The sequence below is a fragment of the Teleopsis dalmanni genome, chromosome 1 (genome assembly GCF_002237135.1).
Source record: "Teleopsis dalmanni isolate 2A chromosome 1, ASM223713v2, whole genome shotgun sequence".
In the NCBI taxonomy this organism is placed as follows: domain Eukaryota; kingdom Metazoa; phylum Arthropoda; class Insecta; order Diptera; family Diopsidae; genus Teleopsis; species Teleopsis dalmanni.
This window is the reverse complement of record NC_051846.1, coordinates 12,541,255-12,563,409: the sequence shown is the minus strand read 5'-3', so window position 1 is coordinate 12,563,409 and position 22,155 is coordinate 12,541,255. Positions and strand designations below refer to the sequence as shown.

General features: G+C 28.1%; 1 protein-coding gene across 2 annotated transcripts in view; it reads right to left on the bottom strand.

Moving 5' to 3' along the window:
* Positions 1 to 19,695, bottom strand: part of LOC119670353 — a 61,910-nt gene extending 42,215 nt beyond the window's left edge. For both annotated transcript variants that reach the window (XM_038080578.1, XM_038080579.1), the window contains exon 1: positions 19,416 to 19,695. The gene's annotated coding sequence lies outside the window, so the exon portion shown is untranslated. The remainder of the gene's footprint in view (positions 1 to 19,415) is intronic.
* Positions 19,696 to 22,155: the final 2,460 nt, after the last annotated feature.

The following is a 22,155-nucleotide window of genomic DNA, read 5'->3' as shown; positions in this document are numbered from 1 at the left end:
TAAGCACACAAATCATAGTTTTGTTCTAAGGCATTTGGCATTTCTTTTTGTTATTAAATTTTGTAAATATTAAAAGGGATAATGATTGCACTACAAGATTCAATTCAGAAGAGTTATTCATTCATATAATATATGATTTCCTGACATATAAATATATATCATATCTCCTTGAATTATCAGAAAAAGCAACGTGCAAATATTTATTATTATATGGCATTAGTTATATGCTAATTAATTACTTGATCCATAACGGAAGTATTCAATATAATTTTTAAAATTAAATATAAATTATCTATGACTGTAGAAGTATCTATTTTTAGAGCTTTATTACTGATATTGACAAATGCTTTCAATATTGAACACTTGCAACTTTTATCAGTTAATTTGAAAATTTTCCAATTTCTATCAATTTGTTTAAATTATTCGGTATTGTTTATTTCTGCGAATAACATTTAAAGAAGCATTAAATAAGTAAACCAAAATTGATGAATTGTGCAAAAAAATTTCAACAAAAATAAAACAAGAAGAAAAGACCTAGGAAACCTCAACCGAAATTCTGATGACTTTGCAGTTAACATAGAGCTTGAAACTTTTTTAAATTCTTGGAAATAATTTTGTTAATTTACAGATTTTCGAAAAGAATTTCATTTTAAGTGTTAAAAGTTCATACTAGTTTTTTCTTGTAGTAATTTGCTTCATTTTAAACCTTATCTGGCTGAGTTCGTTGTCAGTGGACAAATTATATTAACAATTACACAAAAGCACAAAAGCACAACCAACCTACGCAGTAGACTTGGAAGTCTTTTTAGTTAAGTATTCGTATGATTAATTTTTAAACAAATTAATAATGCGCAAAATAAATGCTACTCGTAGTAACGAGAAATATCTTATGAATTCGTGTCATGATGAAGTATTGTATCTATAAGATACTTTTATGGCAGCGCAAAGTCAACTTTGCAAATATCCGTAATCTTATGCAAATGCATAGAATTGTTTACAAATTAAATGGGAGGCTTTGTTTCTCCTTCTCTACGAATAAAACTGCGAGTATTATTCATTTTTTTGCTTATTGCAATGATTATTGAAAGTTTAATTATAATTACTGCATAGAAAGAATTTGCTTAAATTATAATTGAGATGCTAAGCAATAAAGCATATTGAGCAAAAGTCAATAATTGCAATTTCAAATTAATATATTATATTATTATTTATTATATATAATAAATAAGTTTATTGGGTGGGTTCAGTCGTGAACTGTGTACTTGTCACCAACGTTTCAAATGATCTAAAATGGTAACAATTACATTCATTACATTTTTTATATTATATCATTACAATCACGACTATTTTGAAAATGATCTTCCTTATGCTTTTATGATTTATCATCAACTCTCAATCAATGAAAGCTGTGATTATACAATAGAAGTAAATTTTTTCATAAACAAATTAGCTATTATTTCCTCATTCAAGAGAGGCAAAATACTTGAAATGTCGTGATTTACTTATTTTTTATTATGCGAAAAATATGCGAATATAAAAAGTCAAATACGGCTTTGGATCAGTTGGTTAATGTGCGCTGATTCTGAGCTTTCCATTTGGCAGGACCCGAGTTCGATTCCTGGTACTTGCAGTCTCAAAAAATTATTATTTATGAATAATTAAATACAATAATTCTACTTGAACACTGGAGAGCCCAAACAGGCATGCGACAGTCGAAAAGATTCATTGATCCTGATCACATCAAAGTTGATGCATCCTTGGCCTTAGCAGAAACGAAATAAAAATCTAAACTGAACTTCTTACAGGACACTGTAGACTTAATTACCACATGAAGATTATAGGTGTGGTAGAAAGTGACTCCTGTCGACTCTGTCATGAGGAGAAGGAAACATCAGAACATGTTCTATGCAACTGCCCAGCGGTTGCAAGACGTAGACTCGATTACCTTGGAAGCGGGATATTAGTCCCAAGTCAAATAGATAAAATTAAGCCCACAGCAATTACAAGATTTATAAATAGTCTAAAATTGTCCTAGTTGGGCCTTTAGGCGCACAATAGATCTTTTAGGTCGGAGTGCTTTAATAGCCTATTACTTAAATAAATAAAATAAATAAATACAAGAATTATTTCTAAGACCACTGATGATGGGTATTTGGCAATACTCGAAACAGCTGTATGGTCAGCCAAAAATTCAATTAATTAAAATAATATAAAAAGTAAAAATTTTTGTTGTTGTAGTTCACTACTGTTCGAAAAAACCTCTTATTTTTTATTATGTTATATCGGAACCTTAGACATACTGTACTATCCCTGAATAAAACTTCCTAATCTAAATTTATGTATAGAGTTATAAGTTTTGGATAGAAACAGTAGTTATGCCTTAATTTAATTAATAAATCTATACTCTAACAAAATTAAGATTCTTGTTGTGAAATTAGTTTAAACAAAATAAATTAGTACACCAACCAATTTTGGTAAGATCTATTCTAAGGTAATAAAATGAGACATTGGAAATGAATACTAATGAATTCAAATAAAAAAAATTAAATCTGTCAAAAGTTGAATTGAATTAGACACGCATAAATCTCTGGGACCTTACCCATACCAGTTAGAGACATTTTTAATAGAGTTACAACAGTATTGAGGGCTGCGTGTCCACATTGTGAAAGAGTCTTTGAATTGAATTGAAAAATGAATAATTAATTAAGTTTAAAATTTGTCACTAGAGAGTTCGTTAACTTTTTAGCTATTATTTCTTATTTAGTTTTTAATAGTTGAAATTAAATCTAAAAAAAAAAATTGTGAACCTGTGAAGTTGACGTTTATTGACATCAATACCCAAAATATTAAATTTATTTTTCAGCGGACTTAGATATAGACTGTCATATAAAAGCACACAAAAAATAGTGTTGTTCTAACGCACTGGGAATTTGCTTTTATTATTATATTTATTAACATTATGTTAGCGTAATTATATATAGATTAAAAGGGATAATGATTACACTGCGACCTTTGACAACTATCTTGCTTTCCCAAGAAACAGATTAATTTCCTATATAGATTTTGAAATAGCTTTTGGTTCAAGTTGCCAGATATCTTCCGGATTTAGAACCTAATGAATCCATCAATCTTGGTACAATGGCTTTGTTATTTCAAACCGAAGCTATGCCATAAATATCTCTGATATACTTTACTATCAGAAAACTGAGAATACAAGAGAATAATCCTAATTTTTGACAGTCATAAAAGTTTTACCCTCAACCTTTACAAATCCTGCACCGCTTTGGAAGACAGTAAATGACTTACAAAACCTGGCAGCTTGGAATCAATTAGTTTTACAGCGAATACCTACACATAGCGGTTTTGATGGTAATAAAGTGGCTGACGAATGGATTAAAGCCAATTCTTGGAGTCGGAAAACGTCACTTCATAATTCTATTGATTCGACTTCATAAATAGAGCCAAACGCAAGTGATCTAATTGGATAGATTCTCGTTGTACAAAACTCTTTTTCCTGAACTGTTCAAAAATTATGAGCAAGTTCCTCCTAAATATAAACAGATCTGATTTAAAAAAAAAAATCAGTCGGTGCCCACTTACCAAGCATAAGATACGGTTAGGATTTTCGGCAACTGACGTATGCAGACTATGTATGGATAGAAACATGCTTATATATTATGGCAGAGTGTTTCGCTCTTATATAATGTAGGCGAAAAATTTTTCTGAAAGAGTTCATCAATGAATCAGTGTGGTAACACATCGATCTGGAATAGATTATGACTTTTCGGATACAACTGAAAGTGAAAGAAATCATTCGATAATTTTAGACAGAGCAGGATACAATAGTTCATAATGAGCAGCTAATGTACGAGCCCATCAAAATACAACACAATACATAGGACAGACAGTAGAAGGCATTGGAATCACAAAGAAAATTGAGATACACTAATTTAGACAGTAGAAAGGAAAATAAAATAATAATAATAATAACAATAAGAATATATTTAACAACGACATTAATTTATATACTGATAACATAGCAATAATTGACAAATAATAGTGCCGTTAGGCTTCAATATTTTTGACACTTTGTACAAATATGTTAAAACAGCCTATTTGATTTTATAATACTGTAATAAACCATTAAAATTTTTGCTGATTCATATAACTATAACAATTATTTTTAAAATATATATCTACTTTACTTTAACTAAAAACCCACACTCAATATGCAGTTAAAAGGTAAAAAGTATATGAAAAGCTCTATTTTTTTTTTGAAAATAGATACTTAGTATTGATATAATCCCTGCCAACGTTTTACTTTTGATCACATGTGGCATTTTATATATATATAGTTATATAAACACCACTTTGTTCGCTTCTATAAGGTTAAGTATACATAGTAAAGCTTCCTCATCCTTTCATTTTTACTAAGCAGAATTCACACGTTTTCCACCCCACTGTGAGCGAGCATAATTCCTCCACTTTATTTTATGAACATTTTAAGTAGCACAGATATTGGTTAGAATGACGTCATCCATAATCTAGATTCATGCCACCACCACCGAGAAATAATTGTAGCAGCGCAAACGTTAATAATTTTTTAGTGATTGTCGTTTAAGCCATTACAAAACTAAAATAAATTTCGCCAATACATGTGAAGTCAATGAACTGCTTTTACACAAAAAAAAAAAAAATAAATAAATAAAAAAAAATTGAACGCTGCCGTTCTTCAGCACCGAAGCGTTGAACTGAAGCAAAAATATATCTATACACCTATATGAATAGATAGATAGATAGATAGATAGATAGATAGATAGATAGATAGATAGATATTTGTATAAAAATACAAAAATACAAAATACAAAAAAAAAAAAAAAGAGAAACAGATTTGCTAATCATATTGTAACAAATTATGTTGTAAGCAATTTTGATGGGTGATTTTCTATTGTTGCCAATTTTAGCTTTATTAGTGCTGTACAAGTATCTACAAGTATCTACAGTCCAATTAAAGTACGAGTATCTATCGTTTATTTGATTTGAGCATGAAGACATTTCAGCTAGCTGCGTGTCGATATTGCGAGTTGGTCGCAACAACGTTGGTGCTGGATTTGCAAATAAGCTTTCGTTATGGTGTCACCAAATGCTTTAAGTGCAAAATTAATGAGCATTTAACAAATTTCCATGTCAAATATTGATAAATAGTGAAAAACCTCATAAAGTTCCGACTAAAAAGCGTTGTTGGTTGGGAATTGTTTTAACGACTCTGAATCCGAGACCGAATCCGAGAGAGGCCAACACGCGAAACCATCGAAACTGTCGAAGCCGTCGAAAGTGCGAAAATTTAATATTTTTGCTTATGATGTCGTGATTTGACACAAAAACATCTAGACGACTGACATCTAGTCGGTAAAAATAAACAAAATTTGTTAAGAAATAAATTTGGTTAAAGGTTTAACGTTGATTTATTTACAAAAGAAAGCGAAAGAAACGCTATGAACCTACGATGGACAAAGGCACTTTAACAGCACTTTTTTTTATTTTTTGCTAAATTTGCGTTGATTTTATGGGTGAGACTGTCAAGATATTTTATTTAAATTTGCAGATTTTATATATAATAATTTTTGATTTGTGATGTTTTTATTATACACTTTATAATGTTAATGTTTGTATTCATAATTAAAATGCAAACTTGTAATTTTACCGCATTAAATTTTTATATACTCGTATATATATTTTTTTTGCTTTTCTGTTATTTTATTTTATCGCATTTTTAATAATGTATTTAAATTTTATTTTATTACATGAAGAAACTCATTTGCGAAATTTGCATAAATTGTATGAAAATTAAATTGATTCGATAACACTTTTTCTCTATGGTCACTTGGTGTTAATTATGAGCCATGAAATTGTATTTCGTTTGAATGGTTAAGCAAGTTTGATTCAGTTAATTGTTTTTTTTTTTTTGTTTTTTCTTCTTTTCTTGATAGACAGATACTTTCAAATTATTCAGCATGGAAGTATAAAGCTTATACCTCGTATAATACGATCGGCGATGAAGCAACAATCTATTTTAAATTAATAATAAATGCTTAATCTGTTATGGCTTTTAATTACTTTTCTGTAATATTGATAACAAACAGTGAGGTTGTAAATTTAAATTAATTACTTTGTTTTATTTATTGCAAAATTTATTGCAATAAAAATCACTACATATAATTTTTTATGTTATATTGTACCATAAAATAAAATTTAATTTAGCAAAAGAAAAAAATGTTTGTATTACAAACATTAGATCTACTATTATTATTTTTATTAGAATTACCGTAATTATTATTAGAGCTTCATATTTTATTCAAAATTTTCATAGCCTCGGGCATTTTGTTGATGTGCCGGAGCATCTGGCTTAGGCACAGCCAACTTGTTGTATCTAAGCTAAACACTGGGACACGGCAAAATGCTCGAAGCGTCGCATAGCTCTAATAAGATTTTAAGATGTAATAACAATTAAGATAATAATAATTACAATAACAGTAGTTCTAATTGTGTAATATAAGAAGTTTTTTTTTCTATTATAGAATTAGTTTGTAGAATTTGAAATAAGATTTGATAAATAAATAAAATATCTTCGAGAAGATTGAACGCTTTCGATATTTGAGACCATGTTATATAGACTGTCATATGGAAATAGTCACAGCAATATTATAGTAGTTCTAATTCTGTAATAGAAGAAATTTTTTCTATTATAGAATTAGTTTGTAGAATTGAAAATAAAAATATGATATACGAATAATTAAAATATCTTCGAGAAGATCGAACGCTATCGACATTCAAGTCTATGCTATTTAGACAGTCATATGGAAATAGTCACAGCAATATTATAGTAGTTCTAATTCTGTAATAGAAGAAATTTTTTCTATTATAGAATTAGTTTGTAGAATTGGAAATAAAAATTTGATGTACGAATAAGTAAAATATCTTCGAGAAGATATAACGCTATCGACATTTGTGTCCATGACAGTCATATGAAAATAGTCATGGAAATATTATAGTAGTTCTAATTCTATAATACAAAATTTTTTTTTTCTATTTTAAAATTAGTTTGTGTTTCTGTTTAACAAATTAAAAATAAAATGCAAACTTGCTGTTTGAACGTTCCCAACACTTAGGGGTACACATATAATCATATGATAAATAATCCCGGCAATTTCACTCTCTTTTTGGTTATGAGCAAAAGGTATGTCATACTAAAAGCCACATCACAATTTTCAATTTCGTAATTTCACGGTTATTTAGATACTTTTTATTTGTGTTCAAATATAATGAGAAATAGTTTTATACCTTTGTGTCGTAAAAATAAACTTTTTCTCCAAAAAAAAAGAAGCAATTTTTGACATTTGTTACTAAGCAACACTATTTTGACCCACGAGACATCCTGTGCCTCATCATCGTAACCAAATTTAAATCGAATTTTCTTCCTTTGTCTCATATTCAATATTATAACTTACATAGAAAACAACAAATTCACATTTGACGTGACCATGACTGTGTGCATAACATGGCTCTAACATAGTCCTTAAAATGTTGGATCCAAATGTTAGAATTAAAGTATGTTTGAGCTGTTAGAACATTGTAATGCTCGCACCCTTTGAAGTAGTAATTATTAGACGCTATATTCTTTGAACAGTTAAGTTTAAAATTCAGTGAAATTTATTAACCAAATAATCAACGATGTTTCTAATTAAGGTACAGAAGGATGGATACATTAACATATGATTTTACTTATCTAATTTAGGTTTGATTAATAAATAAATAGTTTTTCATTTAATGAACTCTTTCTGATATCTAGCTTTTTGCACATTAAAAATTCTTTTGTGAGAAGTTACCGACATGAAATATATAATCTGGACAATCATTGGAATTAATATATTTTATAATACTATGTTTAAGTTATTTGAGACAGTGCACTTAAGCACTTTTACTCTTTCTTAACGCGAGGTATTTTTAAAACCCATCTTTACGCCGTGACTGGATTATTGTTTATCACTTCATCAGACTAAGCAATAATTGATCTCAGATCTACAAGACCTCCCCGAGGAGCTTGTAACCTTTCTAAGATTTGAAAACGTGGTGTTGGTAAGTCTGTCAATTTTCGCAAATAATTTCAGGGCTCTATCTATAGATGAAATATATTCTACTGAACAAAAGTGAAGAATTTTATAGAACAAATTAGTATAAGAATCCCGGCTTTATTTTCCGAAAATCGTCTACCGAAATGAAATCTATAATCTGGAGAATAATTGGTATAAGTGTTTTGCATTAGAGTTTAAGGTTATTCTACTAAATAAAAACACACGAAATACAAGGCTTGCGGCTAGACTTTCGAAAAACGGTTACAGAGACAGGATCTATAAATTGGAGAGCCCTAAGGATAACTGTATTGTATTATAGTTGAAAGACATTCTACTGAAAACAGTCACGAATTTTGAATAACAAATTAAAGGAAGAGTTACGGCTAGAACTACGAGATGGGATTCAGTAATTGGAATATCGTTGGATTGTAGTAACAAAAATAAAAGCAATTTTTAAATTAAAAATCAGAATTTTTATCTGTTTCGCTTTTTTTAAAACAAACTAGAGCTAGACTCGCGGCTAGAAGAAAAATAAACAATTTTAAAATAGAATATAGTAGCTTGTAACATAATGATGTCTTAAATAGGAATACAAAGCTACAATTTTATCATAAATACAATTCTTTTTCTAATGGGATATAATTTTTTTTAAAGACAAATTGGCAGAAATACATAATGATGTTCAAGTTTAGATAATTTTAGGCAAATTATGTAAACTATTATTATATTAAACATAGAAATGCAACGTAAATGCTTGTTTTATTTGATTAATTAGTTAGATAAATATAATTCGCAAGATTCTTTTATGTTTATATGATCAGTTTAAGTGAAATCAAAATCAAAATAAAATTTCTTAGAATATAACATACGTGCACATCATTACCAAATAATTCTTAGTAGATTTGTAGAAACAGGTAGATTTCATTAAAATTAACCAAATATTAAAGAGTAAATATTTAATTTTAATATTTTATGTAAATTAAAATTTTCGTCATGAATTATTTTTTGTTTTAATTGAAAAAAGCCGCCTCTATTAAATGCTTTTTGTATGAAGTAATTTTAGGAAAATCTAATTTTTAGCCCTGAACTTACAAATCAGCGTTTCGTACTTAGTAATATTTTAAACTAAAGGCATGAATTGTAGCTAGCCTATATATAAAAACTATCATGTCTGAAAGGGTTAACTTTTAAACTAAAATTTATTTACATTTTTTTTTTGTTTCTAAATTTGTAATCTTACCTTAACCTTCCACAATGGAAAAGGTTTGCACAACATATTAGTCATAATTTATGACTTCTTAACCATACTACCTTTATACAGAATGTGTTAAGAAACAAAGTTTTTACCTGTAGTATACTTTATTTCAATTGCACAATCAGTACAAAAGCCTAAATCTAAATGGACAGACGACAGCGGCATTGTAATATTCCTACGAGAACTGTAACTAATCACAGGTAAAATTGACTCTTGCACGGACGCACAAAACCACGGCTGACCTTAATTCTATAAATCTTTAAGCAAATGAAATACTCGTAGCATTAAAAATCACGACAAAAATGCTGAGTTGTGTACTCTACGCACGCCGAAAGTCATTTAAGGAGATTATGATAACTCTGGTATAATCTATAAATCTGCTGACATTTTAATAGGGACTTACGAATATTTGTCGCCGTGCCAAGCTATAAATAATTAGCGTCGCCTTTTGAATATTTTTACATTTGGCCAAGTATTTAAATGAATTGTTCACGCCCTCGATTTCGTTTCGTTATATGTGATATGGATGTGATATGGATATGAGCATTCATTATGTGTGTGCACATCGGCATCCGAGTAGTCGAAGTTGTCGCCGTAGAAGAAGCCACAAAAAAACTGCAAAATATTTCGAATTAAGTTAAAACCGCACCCAAAACACTTCCATCATTTTGCATGTAATTAAAAATTCAGTAAATGCTGTTACTACTCTATAAATAAAGTAAAACACAATAATATACCATACAATAGATAGAATGTCTCAGCTAGAATGTTTTGCTGATTTCAGTAATTTGTTTTTAGCAACAAATTAGAATTTTAATTTGTACAAAACGTAAATAACTTAAATTACACAACACACTAATTGAGCACAAAAGCGCAAATGGCAGACAAATTTAATTAATTAAGGAAATTGAAAAACTATTGAAAAATAATTCAATAAAAGAAATTATTCCCATTCAGATACATAAATCAACTTCTCATGTTCCAAATCAAACAACAAAAAAATATCAAATTTACATTTTTTTGTATTTTTGTTCTTTTGATTTTTTATTAAAACCAAAAAGATGTATGTTATGTGGAGGCGAATCAAGTCGAACCGCTGCTGATAAGAACACACCAACCTACAAGATACACGCCTGCCTGCATCTCTGCGGTTGTTGTGCTACAATTTTCTGAATTCTTATCTTCGGTATTTGTGAGGTCAGCGCCTCGAATTGTTTCTGATTAGTCGAGTTCAATTCAATTCCCTTACCAACGATTCTCTTCAACTTGCTCCTTAGGGTCTACGCTTTCGCTTTGTGGTCTATGTGCTTTAATAAGTTAATTTTTTATTATGGCATAACCACTGAATCTAACTGAAGTACGTGCTTCGCTTCAATAATTTCAATTCTCATTCAGTTTAATGAATATTAATTTTCATTTTTAAACTAATATTGAAGCTTGAGGCTTACAACTGTTAACACAAATACTTTCAGTATTGAAATCAATTTAAATTTTGTTCACTTTTCCATTAATTAAAAAATATGTTTTCTGTCAATCTCTCTCTTAGTATATAAAATTACATTGTTAATTCAATAATAAAAAAAATAAAAATTATTTCTTGTAATTTGTATACATTCGATACGCTTTCAACGATAAGCCTCTGGTTCTGTTCGGTCTGTTCTGCTGTATAATTAGCTTTTGTTTACGTTCATTTGATAAATGTTGTAACTGCTTAGTAGCATTTATTAGTGATAAATTACGTCATTGTCTTGGTACCGGAAGAAAGAACTTCGATAAGTTCATATTGTTTAAATTTAATTAATTAAATTATGATCGCTTACTGAATTGGAAGTGATAAAATTTTTAATTCATAACGTAATTTGCGATTTGTTTCAAATATAATTTACGATATACTCTCCGTACACTATAATTTATAGTAAGTAATTAATTTATGGAATTTTAAAATTGTTTATAACTGTTTGTACGAGATTACTAATAAAAAAACATACGTCTACATACAGATTATCAAGAAGTTATATATGAAATAACAATAAGTGTAAAAGAGCTAAGAGGGGCACCAATCACCGTTACATTTGATTCATAGGATTGTATGGACTATTAAAGAAATATACTCACTATATATATGTATATGGTTTATGATTTCGTTTGAATATAAACACAGCAAGTGAATTTGTTAATAAAACTTTCACAGGAAATTAACAAAACTTCAGAAAAATGTGCGCATATAAAAGTCAAGTACGGCTATGGGTCAGTTGGTTAAGGTGGGTTGATTCTGAGCTTCACATTTGGCAGGACCCGAGTTCGATTCTTGGAGCTTGCAGTCTCAAAAAATTATTTACAAATATTTAAATACAAAAATTATTTTCAAGACCACTGATGGGTATTTGGGTATACTAAAAACAGCTGTATGGTCAGGTCAGCAAAAAATTCAATTAATTAAAATAATATAAAATGAATTGTAGTTGTTGTAGTGCACTACTGTTCGAAAAAACCCTTTATATTGTTTATATGTATATAGATTGGCAAGTAATTATTTACCAATTTATGTTTAACTATAAGATAGCTAAGAGAAACACACAAGACTACCGCTACCTTCGACTCATTGGATTGTTATATGGACTATAGCATGAATGCACTTACTATTAAATACAAACACATATATACAGATTGTCAAGAAGTTTTCATACCAAATAACAATAAAGTATAGGATACCTAAGACGAATACTTATATATACCGGCACTTTCGACTTATTGAACTGTATAGATTATAGAAGGAATGTACTCCTTACTAAACATATATACAGAATGTCAAAAAATTATTTACTAAATTATACTATACTATGAGCTAGCACATAGGGGCACATACCATTTCAGCTATAGGTATTCGACTCATAAATTTATGTGGACTATTGAAAAAGTGCATTTAATTGTAATTTATGTGTTGAACTTTTTAATAATATGTAAACACTGAAAATTTCAACAAAAACATTAAAAATTACTAATATCATATTTTTCATACTTTAAAACTGAAAGTGGTGGTCGTCGGGTTATGTTATAGGTAGCTATATCATAACCATCTGTTCGGATTTCTTTAACGTCTGCAAATCGAAACGCTATTTTAAGGATAATATGTAGGCATATTGGAAATAGTGGTAAGTATAGCAGGATTTTTTTTTTTAAGTATTTCTTTTATTCTTTTATTTTTTTAGTGCTAGTATGTGGCAATTTCACTTTTATTTGGTTGGTCGGTTGCAGTGACAAGTCACCAGATATCACTTCGCTGCCCATAATTGGCAATATTCCGCCATTGAGCTACCACATTCCTTGCAAGAAACCAAAAGAAATAAAAAGAAAACTAAATCGATCTAGTTAAATGAAGGTGATATAGCAGATCTTGCATCCTTACAGATGAACAATCCGATTAATCGGGAAGTTTACTTTTGTTTTGAAATTCATTCCTTTATTATTTAATTATTATTTAATTTTTTTTTCCATTTTTGGTGGTGTTAGCTGACACTTTGGCTAGATGTTCTGGTTCAAATTTAATTTTTGAGTAAAAAATTAATTTGAAAATTTTTTTCAGTTCATTTCGAATGTGTTTATTTTATCTTATCTCATCAGTTTCTCTCATCTCATCTCAAAATATTTATTTATTTATTATTAGTTCAACTTTTTGTGTGTTTATGTGTTTAACCTTATGGCCATTTTCAATATGTGACTAACTTAATTATGTTAGTAAGTGATTAAGAGAATAATTTAATATCTTACAACTTGTACTAAATCATTAAATTAGTTAAGGTAGAATTAATAATATTTTTATAAAAATAAAAAAATCTAAAATGAAAGTATGTATTAATTTGCATGAAAACTGTGATATAATATTACAAGATATTTTTTTATTTTTATTTTTTTTTTTAAATATTAGTCTGAAATGCTGTCATAGTGATAGACATATTACACGATCCTTCTATAGATAAGTTTATTTGCATTATTTATATTTACACAAATAATGATGTACAATAATTGTTAATATGTAAAATAATTACAATGTAAGTTTACAAAAAATCGTGATTTTTTTTTTAAAAAAATAAATTTAATTTTTTTTTAATTGTTTGTAAACAAAGATTACGAAATGCAGTAGATAGTGTAAATATTAAAAAAAATAAATAAATAAATAAATATTATATATAAAACTATTTTTGTTTTTTTTTTTTTGCATTAAAAACTAATAATAGCAAACTCAGCAGGTGACACTAGAAATTTTGCAAACTTTGCCAACAAAATATAGAAAATTAAGAAAAAAATCGTAAGAAAATGTTTGAAAAAGAAAATTTTGAATTACCCAAGGAAAATATCTACAAAGATGTTTTTCTAAAAGTGAAAAGCGTTCCATTTGTTGATTAGCAAGGAAAATAGCATCATCTTGCAATATAAACAAATAAGAACGTACATTTAGAGACGCACGCACATACATACATACATACACACATGAAGACAAACATGCACACAAGCGTGGAAACAAGCGAGTGGATCAACTGACAACAATAACAACAACAACAACAAGAATAACAACAATAACAGATTTTTCAAAAAGCAGAGGAGCAAAAGTTGAAATTTATATGTTCCAAAACGTATAATTCGCAGCACTTCCCTCTGCCACCGTCAAGCAGCGCTGAACCGCATAAATATTTTTCCGTACATTTGCTTGCTGGGCGTAAAAGAGTGATTCATGCACTACGACGGCGGCGTTGACATCGACGTCGACGTCGACGTCTACGTCAGCAATGATGACGATGAAGACAACAACATTCAAGTGGCACTGCTGGGAACTGCAAATTGTATTAAATTATAATACTCTTTCTACAAATTAGTGGCTATTATTAAAAAAAAGTGTCTATACACTGTCATGCGTTTATGTCATTTTGTAGGCAAGTTTAAGTTTAATTTATTTGAGAAATTCGTTATTGTCAGTTAATATTTTTTTTTTAAATCAAATGAAATTTGCATTTCAATTTATTGCTACTTTTTTTTATTTCATTGACATCAAAATTTTTAAATTTATTATTAAATTTTGATTTAAAAATAAGAATAAAAAACAGCAATGCATGAGTCAGTTTTGTATATTCTTAGAATTTTTATTAGTATTCCTCTTCAAAGTTAATAAATTTTTTATTTTTAGTATTTTCCAAAATTGTATATATACATATATGTATATATATATATTTCTATCTAAACATTAGATCAACTTAAAGGCTGCTGACCTAACTAACTAATTTAATAGCAAATGTTTTCATAAGTAAAGTTGTCTAATTTTTTGTGGGTAGCGTGCTTGAATAATTTATTTATTGTATATTTGCCTAAAATAGGTTAATAAGCAATTTACATATTTCTGTTTACATTTGAGATTTCCAATTTCCAATTTACTATTGCATATGATTTTTATTAGTCACAATATTTTATTTATTTATTTATTTATTTAATATTGATTACAATATTTTAGGTTAGAAAGACAAATGGAGTTCACAACACAACAACAACAATGTATACAAGTGCATCAAAAAAGTTTGTTGACGTTTGTTATTGCAACAAAAAAACAAAAACATACAAAACTGTATATTAATATATACATAGTAGAAAAGGAGAAAGAAAATAGCAGTAGCAACCGCGTGATTGTAAGTTTTAAGCCTAAAAGTAGCAACAATAAAAAGAATACGAAATGTAATATTCTTGTTGTTGTTGTTATCTTATGTACTAAGCTTAATGTGCTCCATTTTAATATTTGTGCTTTGCATTTGCATTTAAGCCATTTTTATTACTGATTTTCTTAGTTCTTGCCACTGCACTGCACTGCTGCATTGCTTTTATTTTATTTGTTTCATTTAAAAGTGATGAGCAAAGCACTTGTTTTTGCATTTTATTATTATATTGTTTTTGTTGTTGTTGTCGTTGTTTTCTTTTGTATGCCAAATTTTTTATTGTTATTTGCTTACATTTAAATATGAAATTTAAGTTTAAATAGGCGCTTTTGCTTAGTTGGCCGTGGTTTGTTGTTGTTATTGTTGTTGGGGAAGTTTTGCTTCATTTTATGTCATTTTGTTTTTGGATTTAATATCGATTTTTCTGTTCTTCTAAGTGGGCATAAAATTTATAAAAAATTTAATTTGAAGAAAGTTGAAAGTTTATTATTTATTTATGCTAAGCCAATGCATTATAGAAATATATTTAACTAAATTTTCAAATTTAAATAAAATTAATTTAATTAATATTATTTATATTTATTTTATTTATTATCAGATAATTATTATCAGAAAACATTAGCGTTATAAGGGAAATTGTGTCAGTTTGCATGTAAAACTATGTTATAGTTATTATAGACCACAGAGATCTATAGGACAGATAATACGGAAGTTTATTATAAATACATATAAATGGGTTAGAATATGGTAAGCTAGAGGAAATGTGAAAGGGGTGGGAGCAAGAGTGGATTGGGTTTAGGAGAGATTTTAAATAAAGTTAACCTTACTGAACACTGAGAAACATAGACTTTTCAATAGAACGGAGCGAAGTTGCTGTGTGCTTTGGGACATAAAAACTTATCAGCGATATCATTGGTAGTGCTCGTAAAAAGATGTAGGTTAATATGGCTAGTTATACGCCACATATACACTTCTTCCCCCTGGTGATTTCAAATAGAGTTGAATCTCTAATTCGAATATTACAAATTTAAATAATGCTTGAAGCTCTGATTCTGAGAGATAGTCACCAAAGCTTTTTCAAGTCTCAAATATAAGCAAAATTTGTAGAAACAATGTAAAGAAAATTGCAAGCGGTCTTTGGTTATTAAGAATACTGGCAACTTTTGTGTCAATGACAAAGATATAGAAAAGGAAGGCCAATGAGAAAAGGAAGAGATTTTAAAGAAAAGTGGGAGAGTATAGAAGAAGAAAGTAAAAGACAGAAAAAAGGGAGAGAACGAAGAAACAGAGAGGACGAAAGAAGAATAAAGCAGAAAGACGACAGAAGGAGAAAGAAAAAACGGAGAAAAATGAGACAGAAAGACTAGAGAGTGGAAAAAGAAGAGAGAGAGAAAGAAGGAAGAGTGAGAAGTAAGAAAGAGAGAGGGGAGAAAATGAAGAGAGATAGATAGAGAAAGAGAGAGAGAAAAAAAAGAGAAATAGAGAGTTGATAAAGAAAGAAAAAAGAGAGAGATAAAGAAGAGAGAGGAAATAGAGAAGAGTGAGAAATAAGAGAGATAAGGAAGAGAGAGGGGAAAAAACGAATTTAAATAGCTAGAGAAATAGAGAGAGAGAGAGAGAGAGAGAGAAAACAGAAATAGAGAGTTAATAAAGAGAGAAAAAAGAGAGAGATAAAGAAGAGAGAAAATAGAAAGGGAAACAGAGAGAAAATGGAGAGAGAAAAGGAAGAGAGAAAAGAGAAAGAAAAGAGAGAGAGAAAAAAAAGAGAGAGACAAGAAAAAAGAGAAAAAGAGAGTTAATGAAGAGAGAGATAAAGAAGAGAGAGAAAAGAGAGGAAAAATGGAGAGAGAAAAGAGAGGAAAAATGGAGAGAGAAAGGGAAGAGAGAAAAGAGAGAGGGAGAAAGAAGAGAAAAAGAAGAGAGGGATAGCGAGGAAAGATGAAAGAAAGAAAGCAAAAATGTAAATATAAATAGTTGAGTGACATTACGGTACACTATATTCCAAATTTTCTTTTATAATGTGAATATCTATTATTCTACAAGTTAAAATTTCAGGAATGCAGAACTTCTGTGTTACATTGAATATAATTTATGTTACTAAGCATATAACCTCAAAAAAAAAAGTGTGAACTATAATCTCATTATTTTAGTATTATAACACTATATATAATATTATATAATTATACCATATATTATTTCAAATAATCTCAATGACAATTATAAAGAATATAACAAATTAAAAATAGATTAGAAATTATTAATTATAATATTAATTATTTCTAATTAATAATAATATCATTTTAAATTCTATAAATTGATAGATTCGAAATGAAAATTAATAATTTAGTTATAACTAATAAAGAATTAAATAATTGATTTAATTCTTTACAATAATTAGAATTAAAAAATTTGTTTAATTATAATTAGTAGGTTTCTTCGAACAGCAGTGAACTACAACCACAAAAATTCATTTTATTTTTTTTAATTATAATTTTAATTAATTATAATCAGAAAAGTATTTTATTTATTGCTTAAAATTAAAAAAAAAAAAAATATTTAGAATAAATTTTCATCGAACTTAATATTTACTTACATTCACACTTGCGCATATATAAGAAGAGTAATTCCAATAACAAGGACAGTTGTATATGTTATTGATCATCGAATGTGATATCAAATAGCATTATTTTGTATAAATGGAATCATATTTTACAACCATAAAAACAACATTAGTTTTATATTTCAAACCTTAACTTTATCTTTATTTAATTTTGTACATATATTAATTATTTATATGTTTATTTTTTGGAATATGTATATTCATTTAATCATATTACAACAACAATAAAAATACCAGCAGAAAAAATGGAAGAAAAAAAAACGCAAAAGGAAAATAAAAGTACTCTTAGAATTGTAGCCAATAGGACTAATTTTCTGGAGAAAAACTGCTCCGGAAAACAACAACAATAAACAAAAATATAACAGATCATTGCTAAATCAAGAGAGGGACTTAATAGGAAATATGTTTAGGGCAAAATATATAATTCTTGGGTGAAGAATAAAAACTGGTTCAATTTTTTTTTATTACTCATTAAATAAAGATTTTGTGACTGATTTGTTTTTTTTTTTGTTTTATTCGCAATCTTATTGAAAAGATCTAAATCCGTTAAGACTAAAGTTCTAATTCCTACTTCATTCCAATTGGTAACAGAATAATTAGTAAGTCAACGCCGATAAGCACCGATTACCGCAAGTGCCAATCAATTCTCTTTAAGTGGAAGAACGTCACCTGCAGACACAACAGTCATTCGTCTAAGCTGTGCATAGAAGAATTGAAGAAAAGCCCAAATGAGCCAAATTCAAAGTCATTGCCAATATTTTATATCTTGTTTTGTTTTTTTTTTGTTTTTTGCTGATAACGAAACAAAAGGAATAATGGCACAAAGCAACAAACAAAACTGGTTTGACCTTAAATTCGAATCTAAGCACAGCAAGATAATTCTAGTCTTTCGCCTAATATGTTTCATATGCTATAAATAAATATTTAAATATTTAATATTTAGTATGTGTCAGAAAACATGTTAGACAAAAATAATAATCAATCAATAAAGAGAACAATGGTTGAAATATAACTGCAACTCCTAAACCAAAACCATTTTTCAAAAAACTAATTTAAGAAGGAAAAAAAAATCTCCAAAATTATTTATATTTTATTTTTATTTTAATTGCAAATTTGTGTTGGGGCTCCCTGTATGCCCGCCCCTTACAATGTTATTTCTTTTTTTTTGTTTGTTTCGCAACAACAGTGGCTACAACAACAACTACAACAACCCACAAATTTCGGCTTGCGGTAGTACCTGTTCTTTTCCTTCTGAGTTTCTGAGTGCGCTTTCGACCGCTTCTCTGTGCCTTCATCTTTATCGTATGTTTTATTTGCTACATGAATTTGTGTATACTCACGCTTTTTGCTTAATTCTTTTCATTTTGCATAATTTTTATCACACAAAGTGTGTGTACGTAAAATTTTCCTTGACTGCAGAACTACAGAACTGCAGATCCTTGACTATAAAAACTTATTCTTTATTTTTAATTATAATAAATTAAAATTTTTCTTATTTCAAAACAACAACAAATTCGAAATACAGCAGATGTGCGGGGGGTTAAATTCTTTTGCGTTTACATAAAACTAGCGTACGGAGTTGGATTTATTGACTTTTCAAACTTTCGCTAATCGCTTATTTGTGCAGATAATTCCTAATAAACATAATAATTTAGGTGTTAATAAACAAGTAAATTTTCCTTTATTGATAAAAACACTTTCATTATTATTACCATTTTCCGAAAATTTTCACTAAACTAGTTTATCGTATTTGATTTATTATGTTTCGTTTTACTTTCGCGACAAAATTCGTTTTCATTTGAACATTAACAATTTACAGTTATGAATGAAAATAAATTTTCACTTACTAAAACAGTTTGTATTTCTACTATTTAAGTTTTGATAATCTTTGTTTTTTCAATAAAAAAAACTTATAAAACAGTTTTCATAAATAAAATGCATGCAGAAAAAATCGAACGTACGTCCTAACGCGACGACGAATACAAATTGTATGTTGTGTTCTTATGTTTCTACTGCACTTGCTCCAACGTGCGACGAAATGAAATTGAAACGAAATTTAGCTATTATCTGCTTTGTAGATAATAAGTGTTGGTAAATGAGATTAGAAATAAAATATATTAGTTATAATTAAATAATTGCTTCTATGCATATTGCACTATTGTATATATTTTAAACTTAAAATAAACATTAAAATAAAATTAAATATAAAATAAACTAAAAATTATATTGAAAACGATTTATGAATCTTATAAAACCTTAAAGACAAATGAAAGCAGTTCTTAAATTTTTTAATATACGAGTTCAAAAATATTTATGCAGGTCGTGTGCCAGTTCAAGTAAATTCATATTTCCTAAAGATTTTTTGCACTGCACTTTTGTAGGTATTCATTTATAGCACTTATTTGCTATTTTTGATTAAAATTTTTAAAATTTATTTATATATATACTAAACATTTTATAAAAGGTAACATCTAACTTACCTTACTTTTATTTAATTTATCCTACTCGATATTCTGGTAAATACCAACATTCGCTGCGATACCGATATAATTGACTAGCCGTAATAATGTTTCGACTGATATTTTTCACTTAGCTTAGTTTCCTATCAACCTGTTTAATAATATGGAGTACAAACCTCCTGTGATCGCGCTTTGTAAATATAGTTTTGCAAAAGTTACAAAATACTTTTGCAAAATTTACTCTTAGTCAGTAATCAGTACCCAAAAAAAAATATCTTCCCTTCCTCCGCATACAAAACTTCCGATTTATCTAAATTCAGAATTATGTAAGCTGAGGAAAAGTTATAGAAATTGTAAAATCCGAAAGCATAAGGAAATTTTCAAATATTCCATCATAGCTCTTAGCTATTATTTCGAAAAATCATTGAGTGGATTTGCTTTAAACTATAAGAGATAAGCCGATTTTATATGTACCGTTTATAACAAAGAAATCTCAATGAACAATGAAATTCTCTCACTAATCCTTCCTTCTATTACTTGTTCCATAAGCTGTCTGGATTGGATGAGATTAGGATTTAGTAAATATTTGAGCATTTTGACTTTTTCTACTTATGCTTCATTAATGTATATGATTTTGATCATTGCTCTAGTTCACATAGAAGCTTCAGTTATAAAAATTATAAAAACCATTAGAAAATAAGAAAATAAGACCGTACGAAAAGCAAAAAGTATGATGATAAATATCGATAACATTTATGGACTTATCGGATTCATTCATAGAGTTTGACGCCCATTTCTTTTGTCACATCAGACATGTATATATATAAATTATTTCACGTCTTATATATTATCACAGAAGGTTCATTGATATTTTACATCACTATGATCATTAACTACTTTTATAGTAGATAACAAATCATTGGTTAATATGTTGGATTTATTAATGAACATCCTGAATTGATTGTAGGTGTAGTTCCTAGGTCTGCTTAAATGTAGTTAATCATTAGTAATTAGTCCAACTAAAATTATTTATAAATGCCGTAGTAAAATAGGTTTTTTCACTAATAAATACTAATCAATAACAGTTTATTATTTTTAAAAATAATAAGCGATTTATATTATAAACCCTGTATTTCATTATTAAATTGCATATTGTAAACTGCTTTCATTTATCACTCGGTTCCACCTTTTTCAGATATACGTAAGTAATTTCAATTGTACAAGAATCTATACTTCAATGCTTTTAGCAGTTGCTACAAATGAAAAATTTGGTGTTTTTTCAAGTTTACATAAATTAATATAATAAATCAACATATCTAACATGTTAAACCCTATTATTCGTTCATGTGTATTAACGTATTATTTAAGTAACCCCTAATAAAATTTAGGTAATCGGTTCATCATATTGATATCATAACGCAATCTTAGTAAAAATGTAATACTTTACCCTTGTTAATTAAACTCAACATGTAAAAAACCCGTCCATTTCATAATGTTAAATATATTTTTTAAATTATTTTAAAGTTTTAAACAGTAAAAATTGTAGTATTTATTAATTTTTTAACAGATGTATAACTTCAACAAAATACGCACTCATAGTTTAGTTTTATCATACAAATAACACAACACTATTGTACTAATTATCAAGAGATTTTCCATATACCAATTAAAAAGAGTATTATCCTTTTCTAACAATACATATTGCCATTTCAGCCTTTCATTCGGTTTCTTGTACTAACGTCGCAAAGAATCAAAATTTCTTCAGTTTCTTTCGTGCGCTTAACGGATTTGGACGTGTGGTGTTTATATGTAGAATTTTTTAAATTAAGAATCCGTCAGCGAGTGCTATAAAGAAAAAGAAGAAAAGGTTCACATACACACACAAACACATGAAATAAAAATACATTTTTTCACAATGTTTCCTTTACATTTTGCAAAGTAGAAGAAATTAAATTTTCAAAAAATATTGTGGCTTATGTTCTTAAAAATTGAA